The 12,162-nt window shown below is 35.0% G+C and overlaps 1 protein-coding gene across 2 annotated transcripts in view; it reads left to right on the top strand.

Moving 5' to 3' along the window:
* The first annotated feature begins 502 nt into the window (after positions 1 to 502).
* Positions 503 to 12,162, top strand: part of LOC134675590 (filamin-A) — a 104,380-nt gene continuing 92,720 nt past the window's right edge. For both annotated transcript variants that reach the window (XM_063533896.1, XM_063533895.1), the window contains exon 1: positions 503 to 617. The gene's annotated coding sequence lies outside the window, so the exon portion shown is untranslated. The remainder of the gene's footprint in view (positions 618 to 12,162) is intronic.

The following is a 12,162-nucleotide window of genomic DNA, read 5'->3' as shown; positions in this document are numbered from 1 at the left end:
TATTATCAGGCAACTAAGGCCAATAGATACATACCTACCATACAAACTAACATACATAACATAGTAAAAATCTTAAAAGCTAAAAATTATTTCGGCGACACAGCGGTTTTCAGTCCTAACTTTAAAGATCCTTAGCTTCGTCGTGCTATAAACTGAAATAGATTTAATAGATGTCATGTTGTCATGCACTAAAGAATAAGTGGTCGAGGCTGGAATCGAACCCGAGTCTGAAGCTTACGCCATATTTAAGACTGTTCAAAAACTTTTAAAAATAACTAAATACAGATTTAAAAAAATATTTCCCCTCTGCATTCGTTTCAAAGTAATTAAACATTCATATTTGAAATTCCCTATTCCCTTTTGTTTTTACTTCCAACTGTGTCAAATAAGATGGCGATTAAACTAATCCTGACATAATCTGGGTGTAAACCCGAATTTTCTTATAACGATGCCCGACCGAAGTATTAATAGCCGCCAACGTTCCTGATGTTGGTACCGTTGATACGATATTTTAAACATATACTACAAGTACCGTCGCGTAGACGTACGGGTCCTGTGCGCGTATCCGGGTCCTGAAAAAAGTTATAATAGTGTCTGTGGTTGTGATTTTGCGCGCGGTAAGTTTTTAATATTTTTTTTTTAATTTAAAGTTTTGTTGTGAGGTTTAGGTTGCCTGTAATTTGATGCTGTTAAGTTGGTTACTATAGATGGTCAAGCAAATCTTGTCAGTAGAAAAAGGCCAGAAATTCAAATTTTCTATGAGACGCTATCCCTTCAAACAGCCTACATTTTTCAAATTTGCCGCCTTTTTCTACTGACAAGATCTGCTTGACCAAGTATAGTTATTGTTGCCTATATAGTGCTAGCAATGAGTATCATGTGACAATAATAACGAAAATCTGTGTGCCTATATATGCCTTCAAAGTCTTGCAACAAAGTTTTTGGTCGTTTATTTCGTTTGTTCTATTTTGTCGCAATGTTATGACAGTTGTAAAGTAGTATTTTATTTATATTAACGATAAATATAAAATATATTGCAAGTGGCTAGTTATAGAAAATCTATCACGGTTTAATATTATCAGGAATAAATGTTACTTAAATAATAGGTGCTTTAGTTTAGTACACTTTCCCACCCGGAAGACGATTTCTTATTTCCTAATTGGGTTTATTTCGCCTCATAAATGATTTTTTAAAATAATTAACAGGCACTTGCTGCTATACCTATACAGGATGTACCAAAAACAGTGAGGATCTGTTTAAGGGCATATTCGGTATCGTGTTTTAAAAAAAGTAGTTTTTTTGACCTGGTTACATGAATACCTCTTAATTTTAACTTAGTGACCTCAATTTACTAGCTTCTTTTAGTTTTTACTTACCAATAGATTAGAAATTACAGAAATCTGTATTAAAACATACATAAACTTTTTAACTTCCGGGACAAATTTGAACATAATTTTGAGTTTAATTTAACTTAGTTTCGTAATTGCTTTACTTACGATAATTATTATAATTTCGATTTAGAACCTTTTTTTTGTATTTTATTCAAAATTTGATTATGGAACGTATTGATGCTGCCTGAAGTCACTTTAGGATGTTCAATAATCAGTCCCTCAGGACTCTACAATAATTTATATGTGGTTCAATTGTCTTGATAGTTCAATAGTATTCAGAACTGATCTAAAATACCTAAATAGAGATAATAAATACAAATTTAGTTGTTTTTGCGAGTGACAATTAGGATGCGTCACTAGCGTAGTATAATATTCCGTCCATATTTTCTGCATTGCTCTTGATATAACTGTAACAGTTTAAGACTTTTGACCAAATAAAAATATTTGAATATCAGCTTCCTTAGAGGAAGCTTGTTAAATGTTAAGTGGCTGACAGAAGTTTTATAATGGTATTCTAAATACCATTATAAAACTTCTGTCAGCCACTTAACATTTAACAAGGGCTATTGACCAATAAATATATTTTAAAACTTTTAGTCAGCAGTCACCTATAGTTATTAGTCAACAAGTATCATCGACATCATTTAGCACTCATTTAAAAACAACACGGCTGTCACTGAGCATTAAACGGACCGAAAAAAGAAAACTTCTTTTCAACTACCAGTTTATCTTTGCTTGCGGCTAAACTTGGAACTAAACAAATTACGTACAAATTTTCCTCCATTGCGCAGACAGTGGCGCCGCGCTTGGAAATAGTAAGTTTGTCGCTGAAAAAAGTAAAATAAGAAATTCAGCTCGCTTCTTCGGGCGTGTCAGCACCTGTCAAATTAAAATTTGACATTAGTATTTGACATTTGACTTTCGCTGTTTACTGTGAATTGCTTTTTCTCGTAGTTTGTATAAAACTGAATCATATTTGAGTGCAGTGAATGTTATTACACTGACATTTATATTATTTTCATAAAAACAAATAGTTTTGGTTTATATATGTTTTTAGCTTTTTTATAAAAATTTGATACTAGAAATCTGCCGCTGATGGAGACCCTGTATATATTTTATATAAAAAAGAACAGTGACTATTAAAAATAAAATCATTTTTGCGTTACGCATCATAGGATCATAACGTAAAACGTTGCTAAATATCTTTGTCGGGTCGTCTCCGTTTGATCTTTGTCTGACAATTTATGTCGACAATGATATATTATAGATATAGGTATCTGCTGTAAAATTTAAATTACACGTCTCTCTAAAACCTTGTCAAAAGATGACAGTGACGAATATGACAAAGATTAATATGTGAGAGGAGAAAAGTGCATTTTAAAATAAATCGTTAGTCATTCAATGTCATGGTCTTTTTCACTTATCTGAAACAAGAACAAAAAATATGTATAGTATATTTTAAAGTACTCACGATTTTATATCATGTGAATAAACTTTAAATAGAAAATAGAATAGTTATATAGAAACTCGCAGTAATAAAGTATAAACTTACCTAAATATTACATTTTATTAAAAAGTCGTAACCAAAAATCGTTAGAATAAGGAATTCTGACTTTTCATAGATTCCTATTAGTTAATTTATTAAATTAAAATTATGTACGATTTCATAAAGTCATTATTATAAACGAAGCAAAAAACCAAACAATCACTTTTTTATGCAGTGAATTGTTCTAACAATAGGTAAATGAAAAGGAAATCTTGATACTATCACAGATCTAAAGCCTGTAGAAATATCAATAGAAGTAATAGAACTTCCACATTTACAACACAACAAGAATATGTATATATGTAAATATTATAGATGGTCAAGCAAATCTTGTCAGTAGAAAAAGGCGCGAAATTTAAATTTTCTATGAGACGCTATCCCTTCGCGCCTACATTTTTCAAATTTGCCGCCTTTTTCTACTGACAAGATCTGCTTGACCAAGTATATATTGTAAATAAAAAAATTACAAACACACTCAAGACAAAATATATACAATGTACAAAGGTGAACTTATCCGAATAGGAGATATAAGGGAGGAAATGCTCTGTGTCTCTGTTCTACCTCGCCTGTGACGTCACAGATCGAGCCTACGTAACGACCTTAGGTCCAAGGACGGCCTTGGAAAGGGCACGGCCTTCGGCGAGGTCCTTCCGAAGGCTGTGGCCGTGACGTGAAGGCCGGATTTCGGAAGGTGAAGGTCGAGGTTATAAGAATACAACACTAAGTTATGCGATAGGTACAAAGAAAATCAATGTTTTAGAAAAATGTACGTCACAAACACGTCTAGAAAAACTCAAAGTTTTGATATAATAAGTAAAAATATAACCTTACAATGCCTCAGGGGCCTATTTTAGATTTAAGCTAGTTATTAATTTCGTTTAGTTGTACATACATTGTATATACATTGTATGTAAATAAATGATTTAAACCTTTCATTTCGTTTTGAATCTAATTATTTACGATACAAGTGCGGTAAAGAGGAAATTTGAAAGCATTTTTATGACAACGGTTCGATTCCAGCCTCCTCCACCGGTGGACTTGGTCATACCAGGCGTGGCTCACTCCGCGATTTCGTCGCTTTGCTACAGGTAGCTAAACGTACATCCGTTCGACCCCAATTTTGGGGTTTGCCATAAGCCGCGCGTGGCGCTGTCGCCACCTAGTGGCCATATCTGTGCTGATCGTTACAGACGCGTTTTGTTAGAGAGTGAGTCTTCTGTACCTAGTACTATTATTTCTTCTGTGGTCATACTAGTTTTCTTTAGTGTATGAAATAATTTCATGTTATAATTTATAAAAAAGTATCATTTCTGAAACCTGAACGTCTAGTAAAATATTATACATAATAAATATATGATAGTAAAATGAAATGAACCCATGAGCCGTGGCAAAAGCCACGGATGACTTACGCTAGACCGGGCCGGGGCCGGGCCGGAGCTCCCAGCGCTTCGTATTCTATGGAAAGCACCACGTGATCACTGATCACCCCTTATAGAAAATGACATGTCGGACGCCTCGGCCCGGTCTAGGGTGAGTCATCCTTAACGCGAGGAAGAAGAGAGTAAAATTAAATTTGACATACCTATGTTTCCCGTCTCAAGCGTTGAGGCGTGAAATAATAACCGATTACGCCGACCATTCGTCTTCCTCGCCCAGACATTACGCTCCAAAACAATTTGTTATAATGTTTCAGTTCGGTGAATCACGGGTTAGAATGTGTATCGGTGTCTTTAGACTTCACAGCGGTCAAACTTTATAAATATCAACTTTATTTGAGCATTTATTAGATTGTTTGTATATTTGTTCAATGCGTACCTCTTTCTCGTTCTCTGCCAATTTGTGTTTCTACACAAAACATCATCATTGGCCACATCATCTGTTGTAGATGCTTGTTGCGGCGCTTGTGTGTTTATGGGGTCCCACATCGCCGTTGATGGCTATAAAGTCCTATAGCAGCGTCTTGGGTCGTCCCATTCGTTTTTCGTCAAGTTCTTTTAGTCCTATTCTGCTTTCGTCACTCATTCTACATTCGTCACAATCGTCAATGGTTTTCAATATAGAATGAGTGACGAAAGCAGAATAGGACTAATTTAAGAACGAGACGATTTAAAGTCTAACCCCCCTTATTCATAAAACTTTACCGGCCTGATTTAGTTAAATTACCACGTGTTCCAAAATTCAACGATAAGCTGGCACCAGAAGATGGAAAAATAAAAAAATATATATATCTCAATTTATTATAGAATTACAAGAAAAAATAAAAATCGACAGCCGTACAATTCCTTCCAATTCCCTGTCTACAATAAAAAAAAAAATTTTCAATTTTTTTTATTATGTTTCCTCGAGTAGTCATGAACAGGTCCATCTTCTGGTGCCAGCTTATCGTTGAATTTTGGGACACGTTGTATGTTTTATCCCTTTCTTACAAATACATAAGTCAAAATGACAGACAAACGATTATTAGCTTATTGAGGTTTATGGCGCGTTTATGAATAAGGGGATAAGAATAAAAAAAAAAAGCTTTTATTTCAGGCAGTACCCATATACAAATTGCATAATACAATGTAAAAAACTAATTTTCACCTCAGCAGCTCGAACAAGGGTACTTTGCTACTTAAAAACAGTGAGCAAAATGCGATTTTGCTCACTGAGTCATTTTGTCTCACTCAGTTAGCACTCACTGAGTGAGACAAAATGTCATTCAAGTGACCTTTATAGTCAAATGTCATTTCAACATGCGGGGTCTAATACAAGTTCGATATACTTGGGTTCTATTATCTCTGTCCCTCTAGGTATGTTCTCACTGCTTAGGGTGAAAAATGTTGTGTACTACACGAGTTCAAAGTTATTTACATCTCGTGCGCTTTTGAATCCCTTACTACGCTCAAGATTCTAAATTATTATTATATTATATTATTATAGAATCTTTCGCTTGCACGGGACTCAAAATAAGCACTCGAAGAAATATCAAACTTTGATCTCTTGTTGTACAAATAACTATTAAAACTACTGACACTGTAGAGGGGAACCAATCATGTTATTCATTCATTCATTCATTATTTATTCATAAAACATAATATTTTACATGTCAAATAAGGTAGGTACATAGACAATTTGTACATTAGGTCTTAGGTAGATAAGTATTTAACTATCAGGTAAGCAAGTACTTAAGATTACTAATTTATTTATGCATGTGTTGCATTATTTTGTGAGTAAGTTTGAAAACACAGTTCATAACTTAGATCTAAATATTTGGGTCACTACACGCCTCGACAAATTCGTCAATAGTATAGCAAGCAAGGTTTATGAGTAATGTTTTTAGGCGATTTGCAAATACAACGTCGCTTTGTACTAATTTTATCTCCACAGGTAGTGAGTTATATAATCTTGCACCCGTGACACCGAGCGACCCTCGAGTTTTTGCAAATCTGCAACGCGGCACGACCAAAACATTACTTCGCCGGGTACTGGAAAGAGTAGTATATTGTGTTCAGGTTTGCTCTCACATATTTGCAGGCGTTCAGTATATATGCGCTAGGCAGGGTGATGATTTTCGACTCCCTAAAAAGATCCTTAGCGGGATAGTCGTATGCCTTTCTCATTATAATTCGAACAGCTCGTTTCTGCATCCTAAAAGCCCTGTCTCGATCGGCCGCGGTGGCCCACAAATCGACACCTTGGATTAGTAAGGCGTGGAAATATCCATAGTATGCCTTTTTAACATTTTTAAACGACAAACTCGGTGCAAGTCTCGAGAGCGCATAGCATGCTGACGATAACTTTTCGCATAAGAGGTCAATGTGAGGAGACCATGTTAGTCCGGAATCGATTGTGAAGCCTAAGTATTTTGCCCTGTCAACTTGAGGTACCCTGGTGTTGTTAAGCATGATGTCAAACTGATTTTTGTTGTGGTGCCTAAGTTGAAAGTGCATTATGTTGGTTTTTTCTAAGTTTAACATCATACCATTTGCGGTAAACCACTGGGATATCTGGTACATTGACTTATTTACCTTCGATTTCAAAATTTCAAAGTTATCGGCGCTCACCAGTAGGCATGTGTCATCCGCAAATGTCACGAATTCAATATCCGAACAGGCGGTCGAGACGTCGTTTACTAAAACTAAAAACAGGCAATTACCCATTGACGAGCCTTGGGGGACAGCAGAATCGCCTATCAGTTCCAGGTTACTCTTTGACGTTAAGACATGCGTACTCTGCTTTCTGCTTTTTAAAAACGAACCTATCGTGTGTAGGAAAGATCCATTTACACCGTATCGCGATAGTTTTCCCAGGAGCAGAGAGTGGTCGATCATCTCGAAGGCGCGCGACAAGTCGCAGAATATCGCTGCGACTTGTCGCCCGCCCTCGAGGTGCGTCAGCACGCGCGACTTGACGTCGCGCGCTGCGTCAGCTGTTGATCGCCCGGGCTGGTAGGCGTACTGCTGTCTGTTTAATAAATTGTTACTACCAAAGTAATTCATTAACGAGGAACACATAAGAGACTCGAATACTTTAGAGATGACAGAAAAATTTAAAAAATGTTAAAAATAAATCAAGTACAATATCGCACATTTTAAGAATAAAACGTACCTCGGAAAATCAAGAAAAACATATGCTTGAATAGATGGCGCCATACCTTTGGCCTATACTCGTATAGATGGCTACACCGTTTAATATGGGTTAAAGTCATATGGCGTTCTAAAACAAAATCTTTTATCAATATATATATAAAAAAATTGGAATTTTTATTTACTTATTTTCATTTTTATTTTTAATCCTGTGTTGAAAGATGGCAGTAAATTTACTATTTACGTATAATTTATAATAATTTGGTTTTGAACCTAAGTTGTTGTCGACATATAAAATGTAATTTTAGTATGATACTGAATTCAGCGTTTTGCGTATTAATTATTATTATAGCAGCGATACATTAAAGGTGAGCAGATCGAATCATATCACGGCTGTAAGATAAATATTAGTGTTGGATCGAAAGGGCTCTCAGACTTCAGTGAACAGATTTATGACCGCTGGTTAGCGGATGGTGTAACGGGGGCCGATTCTGTCTTCAATATTTGATATGGTTTGATCAACAATTTTGATACGATCTCGAGTTGGGCCATAGGCATCTCAAGACGTCATGTTTTTTGGCAACGACATATTGGGTTTTGATATTTTTGGTTTGTACCTACCTTTTTATTTCAAGTAGCGTAAAGCGAGATGCCTAGTACATCCGTTCCACACCAATTTTGGTGGCTAGCCATAAGCCGCGCGTGGCGCTGTCGCCACCTAGCGGCCATATCTGTCCTGATCGTAACAGACGCGTTTTTTTAGAGAGTGAGTCTTCTGTACCTAGTACTATTATTTATTCTGTGATTTCGTCAGCACCTTAGTAGAAAACTATCACTTTCTTACAACAGAATTGGCTTGAAGTGAATATTATGTTCTTATAATGTGGTTATTTGGGTTTCGTTTTGGATATTAATGCTGGTCGTTAAATAAAAATATATATACTAAAATTGGTTGGTTATTTGAAATTCTCATTTACTTACACGTGACTGCGTGGGTAGGTACAAGGAACAAATATTATTGGATTATTGATCGAGATAGCAGTTTAATTGCGGATGTCCGTGTATACTGTAAACAGCATTCCTTTGAAAATCATGGCGGCTTGAAACCACTGACAGACTATATTTATTTATTTAAACTTTATTGCACAATAAAAATAAGTACAAGTGGCGGACTTAATGCCTTAAGGTATTCTCTACCAGTCAACCATAGGGCGAAATTCTCGAGATTCTCGAACGTGGGTGCAGTGGAAAAAAAAATTAAAACAGTAACTATTACTATAGTGTTTATTTTGAGGATATTCATTTCCTGTTACAATTAACCTACTTACTTATCTCCTACTCATCTCACTTTCCCGATAATATCACTAAACATCCGTTTTAACCTCCACATTTTAATTGACTAAACTTTTTTTTTTGAGCTGGAGCGAGGCAAGAGCGATCGCTGAAGATAGGAAGGCGTGGCGCGTGCTTTTGAAGGCCCTTTGCACCTCTGGGGTACCATAGGAACAACAACAAGAAACATTTTTTCATTTCTTCTTCACGCCGATTGCGCGAATTGCGAAATGAAGCGAGAGTCGTGCGTGAGATTCGAGCCAATCAGAGACGGCTGTCAAGGTCATATCAAAACCAGATCAAAACCATAACAATTGTTTAATCCGAATCGAGCTCCTGGTATTTTTGAAACAAAATACTCGTTGCGAGAAACTGGGATCCCCAGCGGCTGTTGAACCCAAAGTCCTCAGTTGTTTTCAAACATCGACTTAATTAGGTACTTATAGGTGTTTTTTACCGATCCTGATCATTTAAAGTGTTGTGTTAAATTAATTGAAAAAATATCAAATTTTCTACAATATTCAGTCAGGAAACTGATTATACAAATAACCAATTTTATAACTTTTTAAAATATAAATACAGTCGTTTGAGCCCACTCACTAAATATTAGTTTTCCGCGAATATTCTTAATTTTAAATCGTTTACAATCTTGTTCTTGAAATTCCCAAAACCCACATGAATTTTGTAACCCACACGTTATCATGCATTTTATCAAAACATTGCTCATTACTCTATATATATCTACACATTAAGTGTGAGATACCATTCTAGATTGTTTACTTTATTTTACATGTTCGTACCTACTTATTACGAGTAACTTAGTACTCTGATGATTTCAGTCAGTGGCATTTGTTTTTGATATACGCCTTAGGGAAAATATAAGTGGGTCTCAAGATCATTAAAGGCCAAGTGAGATCATGGGTCGAATTAAATACTGGTCAATGCAATCAAAATGTGCAATTGCTGGATAAACCAAGAATGTTATTGTGCCAGTATATCTGAGATTTTCAAGGTTAATGGTGGATTTAAAAGCTTTATTGTTTCAGTCGTTATGCAATTTTTAAGTCTCTCAGATTTATTTCAGTATGAATGAGATTTACTTGTATAATAATTGCAAAAGTTTAATAAATTGCATACTTACACTAAATATACCTAAAAATAAAATATTACAATCAAATATATCGAGAAGACAGTTGTGATGCAAATCGACTTATTTATACAGTGTTTACAACTTGAAAGGACATCTATATTAGTGTTTAAATACAAAATATTTGCGACGTATAGGAAGTTGTTTATTCCGGACCCATGTTTACCAATTGCTCTTCGAAACTATTTTAAATTCAAGGAATTTTGATACCTATACTATGAAAACATTTTGAGTAAATCCAAACAAGTACCTATAGTTCGTTTTTTTTAGCATTAGAAAGAACTTGCAAGAAGGTAAGCGATCTTGACATGTCTTTTATTTGAAAAACGCTTTTTATAAATCAATAACAATTACTTAAGTATGAAAGCAAAAGAATAACGATATTTTGTAACGATGTTTTGTTTTTGTATTTTGTATCGTATTAGATTAATAATTGTTACATATTTGCCGTAACTTATTTTTAAAATGTATTTTTCAATTAAAAGACACATCAATAAGATTGTTTACCTTATTTCTAATGCTAAAAAAACGAACTATATTTAATGCCTAGTTTCCCCTCTGGGTTGGAAGGTCATATGACAGGAGCTTTCGTAACAAGTGTAAGTAATACCTGTGCCAATTCTTCTGATTTGGTTGCCGAGCGAAACCTATCATATAGGCTAGAAGAGAAAAAATATATACTAGTTTTAGTTTGCACCATTAAAAACCAAGCCACCGTAATTGTACTATAATAATAAACCAACCCAACTTTTTCTCGGGCCACCAACCACATAAATAGTTAACACAACGTATTTATACTAAATCACAACCCATTGTTACATTATAAAACACAATAAATAAAGTAGAAAATAACCGGAAAATTAGATAATAAAGATCGTTCAACTCTTCGTTTTATTTCGAGCATCCCATTCTGTTATTTCTGGAAGAAACTAGGATAGGATTGTGTCACATATTCACATTCCCTGCATTGCGAGTTTTAATTTCCTCGTTTCTTGTCTCATCTATGTGGTGGGTAAAATTATCGTTTTTTATACAAATAAATATTTAATTAGATACTTCACTCAGCATAAATAGTAGCGTATGAAACAACTCGCCAAAACTATCTGCCAGCCTCGAATACTTTTCGAAATAGAAATATGTTTTGACAGTTCAAGTTCAAAAACACGAGGATCTCTAACAATTCAGGCCGTTCTCTAACTTAACAGCTTAACAAAAATATATTATTTCTCTATTATGTAGAACAATTAGACTGTAGGTAACAAATAATTTTGAAAGCGAATTGTACAGATTTATTTCTATATAATTGGAAAAGAATTCCAGGGTAAGTATACCTAGCAGATAAAATGCGTGTTGTTTCATCCACTACTATTGACGCTGACTGTAATTACAGAAAAAATATATACGCAAGAATACACTCAATCGGCTTTGCATGGTCAATAAACTTCCTCAAATCTACCTTGTCAGTCCAATTACCCCAGTTCTTCAATCACCCGTCTTATAATCTAAACTAAACGCTTTAAACACATTATATTTATGGAGCATGTTTCAGCCGTGACACACGGAAGCCCGGATTTATCGTAATCCTTATTAAAACACGAGAATATATATAAACACGAGAAATCTCGAGTTTCGACATTAGCGGACGATAAATCGTCATCTCTGACGCCATTTTTCAGCGCCGAATTAAACTTAGTTTGGATAAGGCTGTGGTTATTTTAAAGCGGGTGTCTTTGGATTATGCTGTTGAAAATTAACGTTGTCTTCATTTATATTTCATTTATATAGTCCGTTTTTTTAGCATTAGAAAGAACTTCGCAGAAGTTCGCTTGTGTTTCTAAATCTGGCACTTTTAGCGGTAACAATTTGAAGTAAATTATATGTATTGACCATGCTACATTAGATAATTCAATAATTATTAACAATTAACGAGCCTGATAAAAACTGCACGCTTGCTTCTGCGGAGTTCTTTCTAATGCTAAAAAAAACGAACTAGGTCGGTGGTTTTAAATGCTTGCAGATTTTCATCTACGTGAGGCCTATGGAATGTCTTTGCAACGGGGCGTATTTTTCAGCAAAGTTCAGGATGCACAGGAAGGTTTTCTCTAATGGTGGCGGACACAAATCAAACAATCCTCTGTCATGCACAATTATTATTATATTCACATGTACATGGTATGA

The sequence above is a fragment of the Cydia fagiglandana genome, chromosome 22 (genome assembly GCF_963556715.1).
Source record: "Cydia fagiglandana chromosome 22, ilCydFagi1.1, whole genome shotgun sequence".
In the NCBI taxonomy this organism is placed as follows: Eukaryota; Metazoa; Arthropoda; class Insecta; order Lepidoptera; family Tortricidae; genus Cydia; species Cydia fagiglandana.
The sequence above is the reverse complement of the archived record's forward strand: the minus strand, read 5'-3'. Positions and strand labels throughout refer to the sequence as shown.